At 40.2% G+C, this 13,368-nt stretch overlaps 1 pseudogene; it reads right to left on the bottom strand.

Annotated features, from left to right (window-relative positions):
- Positions 1-2,245: 2,245 nt before the first annotated feature.
- Positions 2,246-3,256, bottom strand: LOC100610738 (transmembrane protein 132B-like; annotated as a pseudogene).
- Positions 3,257-13,368: the final 10,112 nt, after the last annotated feature.

Here is a 13,368-nt window from a genome sequence, read left to right as displayed (position 1 = left end):
AGCCTGGGTGGCCAAATATGTTTTTCAGAAAATACTCGTATGAATACAGGTGTTTTCTTTGAGACTTTTTTTTCATACTTTTCCAATGAATGTTCAGCCACCAGATAACAAAATACAGGAATTGCATGTGACTTACAGATATTCCCCCACCTTTGCAAAATTCATGTCGAAAATTGACCTTTTCTCACTGGTTGTTAATATTGTTAAGTAAGATCTCTCATGCAATGCCAACATAAGATGTCACTGACAAAAGGAAGGAAACAGAAAGTGAGGATAAGTTGTTCAGTTTCTATTAATAGGCAGTAGAGTATGGAAAAGTAGAGAAAACCTGAAATTCAATATGGATTCCATTAATTAAAATAAAATGGCTAATCTCTTAGAGCTGGAGGCTATTATTCTTAGCAAACTAAGGCAGGATCAGAAAACCAAATATCACATGTGCTCAGTTGTAAGTGGGAGCTCAATCATAAGAACTTATGAACACAAAGAAGGAAACAACAGACACTGGGGCCTACTTCAGGGACGAGAATGGGAGGAGGGAGAGGAGCAGAAAAGATACATATTGGGGCCAGCACCCTGGCTCAGGCCTGTCATCCCAGCACTTTGAGAGGCCAAGGTGGGCAGATCACCTGAGTTCAGGAGTTCAAGACCAGCCTGGCCAACATGGTGAAACCTCATTTCTACTAAAAATACAAAAAAATTAGCTGGGTGTGGTGGCACACACCTGTCATCCCAGTTACTCAGGAGGCTGAGGCAGGAGAATCGCTTGAACTCCGGAGGCGGAGGTTGCAGTGAGCTGAGATGCGCCACTGCATTCCAACCTGTGCAACAGAGTGAGGCTCTGTCTGAAGAAAAAAAAAAAGAAAAGATAACTATTGGGTACTGGGCTTAATACCTGGGTGATGAAATAATATGTACAACAAACCCCCATGACATATGTTTACCTGTGTAAAAAACCTTCACAAGTACCCCAAAACCTAAAACAAAAGTTAAACAAAAATAAAAGAATAAAATTGTAAAATTTAAAAAATAAGTAAAATTTAAAACTAAATAAAGCAATGGCTAATCTCAGTGAATTAAACTTCTATGTAAAGAAAGCATCCCTCAAATAAAACATAATATTTTTACGAATAAAAATATTTTTACATGTTTTGAAAAGACTTCTAGAAGTCAAAAACAACAGAAAAAAACCACAAGAACAAAAAACAAAAAAGCAAACAACAATGAAACCAACAACAAGCAGATGTTGTTATAAATGTCTGTAAAAACAATGAGCAGTGTTTATTACAAATAAGGGCAGCTACATTCTTATTTCCTTCCATGGGAGACTGGGGGGTTGTGCTGTTTTTGGTACTTTCCTCTTGGCCAACAGGTGCGTCATGTTGGAATCATTCCTGAACCACTCTCTCCTGGCTTCCTTCATGCTCTATGGGATCACTGAGGTGGTCTTTATAGTCTCAATTTCTACCCTCGATATAAGGGCATCAATTTCACACAAGCCTAGTCTCACACCAAGGGCAATAACTGTCCACCGTACCTTACCAATATCAAAGAAGTAAACATCTGTCCAATTCTTTCTAATTGCAAACAGCTCTTTGTCATGAGATGGGTATCAAGGCCCTTGGCTGAATTTATTTCTATGAATTAGCACTGAGCCAGTACCAGGCCATATATAAAACCGTTCCTAATACTTCAGCAATGCCTATGTGGGCTGTGTTAAAAGCATACCCTGTCTTATTACATATTTGCATTTGATTTTCAGGCCTCTGCCACCAGAGATCTTATTAATAATCCCCTGACAAATTATTCGGTGGTAAATTACCCTCTATTGCTGACCAAACTCACAGCTCCAACTCTCTGAAAGAGAGAAAGCATGTAGGAGAATTCAAACATAAGAAAGTTTTGTTCGTTTGTTTGTTTGGTTTTGAGACAGGGTCTCGCTCTGTCGCCCAGGCTGGAGTGCACTGCTGTGATCATAACTCACTGCAACCTCTGCTTCCCAGGCTCAAGCAATTCTCCTGCCTTAGCCTCCTGAGTAGCTGGGAATACAGGTTTAGACCATCACACCTGACTTGGTGGTCCAAAAAATTAAAAAATTTGTTTTAGTTTTTTGTAGAAATGGAGTCTTACTATATTGCCCAGGCTGGTCTCAAACTCCTGGGCTCAAAAGATCCTCCCACCTTGGTCTCCCAAAGTGTTGGGATTACAGGCATGAACCACCATACCAGGCCCATATGAAAACATTTTATATATGCAAGTCCCCCAGCTCCATATCTTCGCAGACCCACTTGATGTTATCGCTGTCAAACAGGATGGAGTTGGTGTACGGGCTGCCGTCCTCTGGGAGGATGGTGATGTAGGAAGTGAACTTGACTCTCTTCCTCTTTGGGCCTGAAGAATTCATAGGTTCATTTTTAATTTCTTTCTCATAGACGTAGTCAACAAGTCTAAATAGTTGACTATGAAAAGTCTTCTGGAAACTGCCGTCGAGAAGGAAGTTCCTCTCCTTGAACTGCAGGCCCTGTCTATCATGGTTGTGCACTCCTCCGATGGGACTGTAATGTCAACACGGTTCTCCAAAAGTCCCACTTCATTCCCAAGCCAGACCCAGTCGTGGGAATGGGGGACGTTGCCCTGCTGACTCATAGCAAACCTTTTGTGTCTGTATTTCCAGGAAAACGCCACACAGTTGATCAAGAAGGCCAGAATGGCCGGGAAGAAGATGTAGAGCAGGGCATACATGCCAATCTCGAAGTCCCTTAGCCCCCTTGAGGTCACTAAGATTATTGGGCTCCAATGACTTCTCTTGAGTGGGGAAGCTTGTGAAGCTGTCTGGACCACCATTTTTGAGTCATTTATTGTTTTCTTCCATGAGAGACTGGGGGCTTATGCTTTTGTTGGTACTTTCCTCTTTCAGCATGACCAACAGGTGACCATGTTGAAATCATTCCTGAACTGCTCTCTCCTGGTTTTCTTCACACTCTATGGCATCACTGAAGTGGTCTTTACAGTTTAAATTCGTGCCCTTGATATCATTGCCGTGTCTTTGGTATTCATTGCTACTTGGTTCAAATTTGACCTTGGCATTTCCTTTACTCATGGCAAGGACACTCTTCCTCTTGGTCTTCAAACAAAGTCACTAATTATCTGTTTACCTTAATCAAAAGCCCTTGGCTTTCACCCTCCACAACCACAAAGCATCATCTGAACTCAAGACAGACACCACCACTTCATGTAATAATGAGACAGTAACCATCTCATTGGACCTTAAAGGTGACATTGAAACATCACCATACAAAAATTCAAAAAGAAAGAAACCAAAGCTTTTTGTTATGATAAATATATTTCATATTTGCAAAATTTATTCACATAAATGTTGATGCCAAAAATTATTTCAATATACAGAATTAGAAAAATAACCTCTAGTGCTCTGTAAACTTAAACAGTTCTTGACATGCATTGGACGGTCATTAGTGATGCTCTCTATCCCACTGATGTGAAGAACAATACATTTTAATAAGTGCATGGAATTAGGAAGTACACATTGACTTATTTCATGTTCTATGACTGAATTTTATTTTGTCCCTTCTTAAAACATTTTGAAGATTAGGAAATACATCCAAATTATTTTAAAGTGCAACTAATTTGACCACCACTCAAGATAATATGATTTATACCAGAACAGATTGAAAACCAATGCAGATAAGGCAATACAGTCCTAGCCTGAGGTATTTGGCAAAAGGATGCATTATAATTCCATCCTGTTTGAAAGATATAATGCTCCTGATACCTTTTTTAAATGATCTGCTAAAACTCTAAAGATGTGGGAGCATTTTAGAATTGGCAATAATTATAGTGAATGGGTAGCAATTTGGTACTTACTTATAGTACCTGAAATGGAATTTCTAAGTGTCAAAAACTGCCTGCTTTGGTAAAAGTGGAAAAATAGAATCCTTTTGCCACGATCTAACAGTAGACTGTCAGCTGCACAGATAAACTTGCTGCAAAGTAAATGGCATTTGGACCTGTGATGGGCATATAAAAAACATCTGAGAGGAAACTTTTTCCATGTCATGGAGCATGGCTGTAAAGGACAGGACAGACTGAACAAAAAGCAGAGAGAAGCTTCAAGAATTTCCATCTCAGCTGCAAGTACTTGATGCTGATCTTCCTTGCAGGGTATGAAAACCGAGAGGGACAAGTTATCCTCTGATATAATTTGTCTGTGTCCCCACCCAAATCTCATCTTGAATTGTAGCTCCCATAATTCCTACGTGTTGTGGGAGGGACCTGGTGGGAGATAATTGAATCGTGGGGGTGGTTTCCCCCATACTGTTCTCCGGGTAATGAATAAGTCTCATGAGATCTGATGGTTTGATAAGGGGTAAATCCTTTTGCTTAGTTCTTATTCTCTCTTTTCTGCCACCATGTAGGAAGTGCCTTTCGCCTTCCACCATGATTGTGAGGCCTCCCCAGACACATGGAACTGTGAATCCATTAAACCTCTTTTTCTTTATAAATTACCCAGTCTTGGCTGAAAGCGGTGGCTCATGCCTGTAATCCCAGCACTTTGGGGGACCGAGGTGGGCAGATCACAAGGTTAGGAGTCTGAGACCAGCCTGGCCAATATGGTGAAACCCCGTCTCTACTAAAAATACAAAAATTAGCCAGGCGTGATGGCGGGCGCCTGTAGTCCCAGCTACTCAGGAGGCTGAGGCAGGAGAATCGCTTGAACTCAGGAGGCAGAGGTTGCAGTGAGCTGAGATAGTGCCACTGCACTCCAGCCTGGCTGACAGAGTGAGACTCCATCTCAAAAAGAAAAAAAATATTACCCAGTCTTGGGTAAGTCTTTATCAGTAGCATAAAAACGACTAACACACCCTCACCAACCGAAATCTCAAGAGTTTCTGGGAGTCACTCATCTTTAGGAACTTGAAGGATATCCTAGGAAACCACTCTATTGTATCTTTAGATAAGTCAGCCAAGAGCCACACGCCCAGCTCTGTGTTGATGACCAGTCACACAGGAAAATCCCCGTCCCTTAGCCAAGAGGGAGCTAAGAGAGGGGAAAGAGGATATTCAAAAATAAAAGTGAAAACTTGTGTCTCTGCTCCATATGGTCTAACAAACAAAAAGTACCAAATTTGAAATATGTACAGAAAATATGCATATATGTATACACATATATATGTATATGTGTACTGTATAGGAAAACAAATCATAATGACAAGGATGTTTTATTTTTAATCACAACTTTATAACAAAAGACTTAAAATTTTGTAATTGATGTTTATACCAAAATATGTTCCTAATTTACTGCCAAAAGTATGCATTTGGTGAAATGGTTTATTAAAGCATTTTGTAATTGTTTGATTTCACCTGCCAATAGAAAGATTTCTAAAGAGAACAGCTTACTGCATTTTATTTCTTTGATTCAAATGGTAATAATTTCATACATTTATAAAAGGGCATGAATTAGTTTATTGGTAATAATTTAAAATTTCAAAAAGAATGCATATCTTGTTGCTGAATATTCGAAGCGCATGAATCATCACATTAAAAAATTAATATGTATGCTGATAAAATGGAGTACGTGTAGGCCGGGTGTGGTGGCTCACGCCTGTAATACCAGCACTTTGGGAGGCCAAGGCAGGTGGATCACCTGAGGTCAGGGGTTCGAGACTAGCCTGGATAACATGGTGAAACCCCATCTCTACTAAAAATACAAAAATTAGCCAGATGTGGTGGCAGGCTCCTGTAATCCCAGCTACTTGGGAGGTTGAGGCAGGAGAATTGCTTGAACTTGGGAGGTGGAGGCCGCAGTGAGCCGAGATTGCACCTGGGCAACAGAGCGAGATTCCATCTCAAAAGAAAAAAAAAGGAATGGGGCAAGTGTAATAAAACAGTTTAAATGATAGTGCTTAGTTGTCCCTCCCTACTTCATTACCTTCAAGTTTAACATAGATATTTATGGAATGATAATGAGTAGACTCTGAAGACATTCCTAGGTACCCCAGGAAGGCACAATGGAAAAAGGAATTTAAAAATTGTAATGGCCTAAAGGCATCAGTCTAACCAATTCAATATCCACTTGAAATTTAGTTCTAGAATGGAATGTACCATCAATAAAGCAGCTATGGAGAAAATGAATGTTAGGCAACTAACTTGTTGGACTAACACTTTACAGTAACAATTTAGTTTCATTAAGAGTATCTATTGATCAGTCTCCAAAATATTACTCTATATACATTAGCTAGAAAATATTTTCAGTAGTCATATAAGAAATAATAGGGCACAAGACTCTAGTAATTTTATATTTTGTGCCAAAAATGGAATTTTAAATATTTTTAAATGTTTTTATTCACTGTCCAACACCAAGTACAACAAACAGTTCAACTCCAAAATTAGACAATAAAGACGACCAAAGGTTCCTTGTCTTCCATGGGTAATATACAGAAAGTGAGGGTTATGTTTGAAGAAAAATATTGTTTTTATTTATGTTTTCACTGAGCTTTTCCTGCCAAATTAGGTTACATTGGGGATGTTAGTTTGTTTTTGCTCACCGCAATCCTGTGATGTGGAACTGGCTTGTATGTTTACTCTCATTTCACTGATAATAAAAGGCTCAGAGAATTTAGAAGGTTTGCCTACTCACCCATCTCACAAATGACCTTGGAAAAACCTGATCCCCAAAATCTCTTGGGCCCAAGCCTTAAGTCTGCAGAGGCATCGCATGGCCGTGATATGAATTTTGCTCCTTAGAGCTGCCTTCTTCATCAAGGCCACTAGATTCCTTGAAGTCAGACATGCCTGAACTGTGAATGTGTCTAAATGTCCCGGTCCACACTTTATGAGTAACCAAGTGCAGCCAATGTCGTATTACACAGACAGCTGCACTCCCTGGGCTCAAGGGATCCTCCCACCTCAGCCCCCTGAGTAGCTGCTCTTCACTCTTAAAGACCCTTTGACTACATCAGGTCAGGTCAGCCTGGAATCCAGGATAATCTCCCGATTTGAAAATCAACTGATTAGCAACATTAATCCCATCTTCAACCTTAATACCTCTTTGCCATGTAATGTAACACATTCACAAGTTCTGGGTATTGGGATGTGTACATCTTTGGGGGGATTCTTATTTTGTTTACCACAGGAGATAACTAAAACTTTCTGTCAGTCATTTCATTTTGCTGCTTGGCAGTGGAGCACTGCTTATTTCATCCAGGGCCAGTCCTGTCCCTCAGTGACAAGCCCTGTGCATTGACCAGTCTCAGGCCCAAGGCAGGGAGGTCATGCAGCCATCCTCCTAGCTGCAGTGTTTGTGGAAGGATGAACACATAATCTAAGCAGAGGTTCCTGAGTTCTTCCTTGGGATTTTCCAATCTGGAGCTGACAGGAATGACCCCTTCTTCCTCCCTGATAGAATGTACTGCTACAGTATGAGTTCAGGGCTTCCTGTACTCAATTTTCCTTTGGCTTAGAAAGAACATCTCTGCAGTGCAGAGAATGGAATCAAATTATAGAAACAAAATAGAAGAAAGATCAGGAGAAAGAAGAATGTTGTCTGGTGATGTTGACATCCCAGAGTCCAAGGGAGTCTGTTCTCTTGGCAGATCCACTTGTGCATAGCCTGGCTTCATGACAAAATGAATTACCCAGTATTGCTTAAACTAGATTACGGTGAGCTTTCCTGATTTTCAACCACAGTCCTGAGAAATCCAGACAGAACATCAAGTTTATTTGTTGGGGAACATCAGAGTTGCCAGGAAAAGCCAGAGAAATACTGTTCTGGGGCATGATGAAAAAAACAAATCTCAATGGAGGATTTCATTGTCTTCTAAGACTAGGGAGGCAGGGATTAAATCCTTCTCACTCAAACTCTTGAGAAATAGTTTAGATACAAAAATCAAATGCTTATTTTCTATATTGGTTTTGGAAATCAATGTCACAGGCAAAGCACTGGCATTAGAACTAGATCTTGGCTGGGTGCAGTGGCTCTTGCCTGTAATCCCAGCATTTTGGGAGGCAGAGGCAGGTAGATCACTTGAGGCCAGGAGTTTGAGACCAGCCTGACCAACATGGCAAAACCCTAAAACCCCATCTCTACTAAAAATTTAAAAATTAGCCAGGTGTGGTGGTGCGCATCTGTGTTCCCACCTACTCAGGAGGCTGAGGCATGGGAGTCTCTTGAAGCCAGGAGGCAGAGGTTGCAGTAAGCTGAGACTGTGCCACTGTACTCCAGCCTAAGCGACCGAGCAAGACTCTGTCTCAAAAAACCAAACCAAAACAAAAAAACACCTAGGTCTAGCAGGGGACAAAGGCAATGCAAGCCCATGAGCTCAGAAATAAGTCTCTGCTCCACTGGAAAAGAGATTTACTGAGGCAGAGAAATGTAAATGCTTACAGTGTGAGAACTGGGCCACAGGAGGTGGGTTTGAGTGCCAACCACTCCCATCATCACTGTATAATGTAAACTGTGCATCTAGACTCTTAGTGCACTCATTTCCACACCTGCAAAATGATGATAACATCAAAAAATAATTTACAAAATTATTGGGGAGCAAAGACAGTTAATTCACGCAAAATATTGCTTAGAGCAACTATCTTAGAGTTGGCACATTTTGGGCACTCTGTAATGCATTGGTTTTTAATCATCGCTATTATTATCTACACAATCCCAATTTTTACTAGATTGATTCCCAAGCATGACTCTACTCTCTTCTACCCTTGTTATTATTATTGCTATTTTTAATTTGACTAGCTACCCAATCAGGAAGATGAGTAGAGCAGCCATCAGCCACAAGCCAGGTGTTCTGAGAATCCAACATCCACATCAGAAGCTAAAGACTTTATTTGACATAAGCTCCTCAGTCTCTCATTCATTCTCTCTTTACACAACAGGATAGACAGGCACATGCCTTCATTTGAGCTTCTATTCTGCCTTGGAAATCAGATACTCAGCCCCAGGCTGTCATCGTTTTCATTTCTCTCATTACGCCCACATGCTGGGGAATCCATTGACTTAAAACATACCATTTCTTGAGCCAATAACTATTTCTAATGCCAAGGAGGGAAAAAAGCACTAATCACTTTTTTCTTTATGGTGTTTAGGGAAATTTTATTTTTATTTTTATTTTTTCTCCTCTAGTGTGTTTACAGTATACCTGTTTTTAATAGTCTTTCTGAAATAATAGTTATGGAAATACTATTATAAAAAAGTGAACTGCTGTTGCTGAAAAGAATTTTATGACAAAGTTAGAAGGCAAGAAGTTGCATATGCACGTCCTAAATGGCATTCAAAGCAACGAGCAAACGCTGCTCTATAGGCAGCTGTGCTGTGTTGAAGTTTAACATATAGTGATGTGGTTTGGCTCTGTGTCCACACGCCTATCTCACATCAAATTGTAATCCTCAGTGTTGGAGGAGGGTCCTGGTAGGAGGTGATTGAATCATGGAGGTGATTTCTAATCATTTAGCACCATTCCCCTGGTGCTGTCCGTGATACAATTCTCACAAAATCTGGTTGTAAAAAAGTGTGTGGTGGCCTGGCGCGGTGGCTCACGCCTGTAATCCCAGCACTTTGGGAGGCTGAGGTGGGCGGATCACGAGGTCAGGAGATCGAGACCATCCTGGCTAACATGGTGAAACCCCCTTTCTACTAAAAAATACAAAAAATTAGCCGGGCTTGTTAGCGGGCGCCTATAGTCCCAGCTGCTCAGGAGGCTGAGGCAGGAGAATGGCGTGAACACGGGAGGGGGAGTTTGCAGTGAGCCGAGATCGTGCCATTGCAATCCAGCCTCCGCGGACAGAGTGAGACTCTGCCTCAAAAAAAAAAAAAAAAGAGTGTACGGCACCTTCCCCTTCTGCCTCCCTTTCTTTTCTATGGGTCATGTGAAAACGTGCCTGCTTCCGCTTTGCATTTCCACCGTGACTGTAAGTTTCCTGAGGCCTCCCCAGAAGCAGAGGCCTGTGCAGTCCACAAAACTGTGAGCTAATTAAACTCCTTTTCTTTATAAATTACCCAGTCTTAGGTATGTCTTGATAACTGTGTGAGAACCAACTAATATATGTAGCCAAGGGAGGTTATGTACCATTCTAGCCTTCCTGTCAAAGCAGCATTAGAAACCATTCATAGGCAGGTTTCCGGCCCCTCTTCTCGTGGCAGGTGAATTTTGCTTTATATAAGAGAAGAGTACAAGTTGGCATGTGTTGTGTGTCTGTTACTTGCAGCATCTCATTACTACTTGCCTCTATGCAAGTCTTGAAGAGTGGATTATCTACTCCAGGTACCTACTCTAGTGTCCTACATTCAATCCTTGTTACTTGAACTACCAAGTGGGGTGGCGGTGGGGTGGTGGGGGTCTTTCAGGTGTCCTGCTCTGCATCCAATCTTTCTCAGAAGCACTAGATGGAGACCAGCAAGAAGGAGATGGTCAGTATAAACAAACTTCCCTTGTGTCTGTGGTGCTTAGGGATTCTTCCCTATCACGCAATTCCACACTTGACCACCAAGGATCATTAAGATACCTGGCATTTTCTACTAACAAGCTTCTCTGTCACCTTTCCCTCCATGCTCTCACTGACTGTGGAATATGGAAGGATGGCATCCCATTGTCTCATACAACAGGAAGTCCAGAGATTGGTGGCGTCCAAATGGTTCAGCAGCTCAGTGATGTCACTTACTGTCTTTGCATTCTGCCATATTAAGAATTTTTGCTTTGTGATGTTGAACTTGTTGTCTCGTGGCTACAAGATACTGATCTAAGCAGATGGTTAAAGGACTCCTTGCTACCAAGGCATACGTTATCCAGAAATAAAATATTGCCCAGAAGCCCCCGCAAGCTTTCCCTTGCATCTCGTTTGCTAGAACTGGGTGACCTGCCAGTCTCTTAACCAATTAGAAAGATATAATCATGACCAGTTTAAATTTGAGGATTGGACAAAGGAGGGAGGCTTGACCAGTTTAAATTTGAGGATTGGACAAAGGATGGAGGCTTACTTCCTTGAGGGCAAGAGTTTACTGCCTACAAAATACAAAATCAGGATTTGATGAGCCAGAGTGAAAAGGGGTGAGAGAATATAAAAGCAGGTCTATGTATAACCTATCAAGGTAAAGAAACAACATCACAGATACATGACAGACTCCTGCATGCCACTTCTTAACCTCATTACTTTCCTTCTCTCTTCAGCAGCAAATGGTTATTGACTAAAGTGAAAAACATTGTAGAATTTACCAAAAATTTAGGGCAGTATTTAAGTTAGATGTAGTACTGAGGTTTTTTTTTCCAGGGTTTCAGAACCACCAAAGCTGTTGTTGGTCCATTTGTTGATTATGAAGATCTTTCAAGTAGGGTTTATTTTTTTAAAAGAATGTTTCTTCAATGTGACTACTTCCCTGAATGTAGCAATATTATTCCCCTTTTTAGGACTTTTCAGAATGGGATGAATTGTGAATCTAATATTGTTGATTTTATTATCTGCTGCTTTATTTTTCCCAGCTGTTTTTTCTCTCTGTGCTTCATTTGAAATATTTCTTGTTGCTATGTCCTCAAGTTTACTAATCTTTGATTTTGTAATAGCTATTCTGCTGTTAATCCCATCCAATGTCATTTTCTTCTTAGTCGTTGTAATATTCTTCTCTAAAGGTTTGTTTTGTGTCTTTTAAAAATTCCTTTCATGTGTCTACTAAATCATTATCTTCTCAAACATATGAGCCCTATTAATGATAACTGTTTTAGTACCTTTGCCTGATCATTGGTGTCATTCTTTCTGCCAGACCGTGTAAAAGTCACATTATGTTGTGGGATTTTCTTATTGCATAAATATTCATGCACTTTGCTATGAGACAATTTGGCCTTTTAAATACTTGCTTTTAAGCTTTGTTAGTAAGGACCCAGGCTTACTTTAGCTTAGTGTTAATTTGGTACCATTATGAATGCACTATCCTTCTTAATACTCAACCTGATGCTCCATTTAGTATTCAGTTTCTCCATTTTCATTGGTGGAAACACAAACCATTTCTGACGCTGTGTGAGAATAATATTTCCCCCTGCATCTCTCCCTTTTTTAATATACTAGTCTCCATTATTTTATTTAAGTTCTTATACTAACTCTATAAGATATGAACTGTCATTCCCAGTTTTTAATTGATGCATAATAGTTGAACATATTTGGGGGGTACATGTGATGTTTTGATATAGGCACACAATGTGTAATGATCCAGTCAGGGTAATTAGGATGTCTATTACCTCTAACAGTTTCTTTCCTTACATTAGGAATATTCCCATTTTTCTAGTTATTTTGAACTACACAAGAAATTATTGTAAACTATAGTCCCCGTACTCTATTAAATACTAAATCATATATTCTTTCTAATTGTATTTTTGTACTCATTGACCAGCCTCTCTTCATCCACGCTTCCCTCTCACCCTTCGGTCCTTCCCACAGCTCGGACCATTTCTCTGCATTCATACATTGATCAGCACTTAGCTGAAGACTTGAAAGGAACTCTCTGTGGGAATGAGAAATGTCTCCTCTCTCCCTGTAAAACAAAAACAGAAACAAACAAACAAAAACCACCTCTTTTGTCTACGGCATCCTATGAGCTCCAGCTGCCTTGGTCTCTTTGGATTTCCATGTCTATCTTCTCAAATCTGAAAACTACTGGGCTCTGCTTGGATTCCCCTCTCTGAGTTGTGCCTTGGTAATGTTCTCCAGGAAATAAGCTGGAACAATGATAGGACTCAATTAATTTGCTTTCCTTAACACAGGGATTAATATACTGTACCATCTAATGCCCAATGACTGAAAGCAGTTGTTTTATTTTATTTTATTTTAACCATTTCTTTAGTTATTTCAAGTAAATGGTTACATTTAGTCCCTGTTATTCTATCTTGACCAGCTACTGACACATCTCATGAGCTCCTTTATTTTTATCATTTTATCCCTGACTTTTGGAGATTAAAAGACATCATCAGCACATGCTAGCTTAGAAAATGATCCGGGCACTCCTAATTCATTAAGTGATTGCCACAAAAGGGATCAAGACCTGTTTGCCTTGGTAAAGCCTGACATATGGTACCAATGTGCTTCTTGCATCCTTTGGATCACTGCTAATGCAGAGCCTGCTGCTCATAGAAGCATTTTTAATTATGTGCCATTGGCACAAACACTGAAACAACAAGCTTAAGTGTTCAGGGTTTGCACAGGAAATTCTTCAAAGGAAAAAGAAAAAGAAAAGGTCTATAGGATTCACATTTTCCAAATTTTTGTTGAAGAATATTTATTTAAAGAACTATGTTGAAAACACTTGGCAGAAGCATGCTAATGCTGCCCACAGCAAAGAGAAGTTGAATTTTAAAACTTACACTC

Source organism: Pan troglodytes, chromosome 10, assembly GCF_028858775.2.
Source record: "Pan troglodytes isolate AG18354 chromosome 10, NHGRI_mPanTro3-v2.0_pri, whole genome shotgun sequence".
In the NCBI taxonomy this organism is placed as follows: domain Eukaryota; kingdom Metazoa; phylum Chordata; class Mammalia; order Primates; family Hominidae; genus Pan; species Pan troglodytes.
The sequence above is the reverse complement of the archived record's forward strand: the minus strand, read 5'-3'. Positions and strand labels throughout refer to the sequence as shown.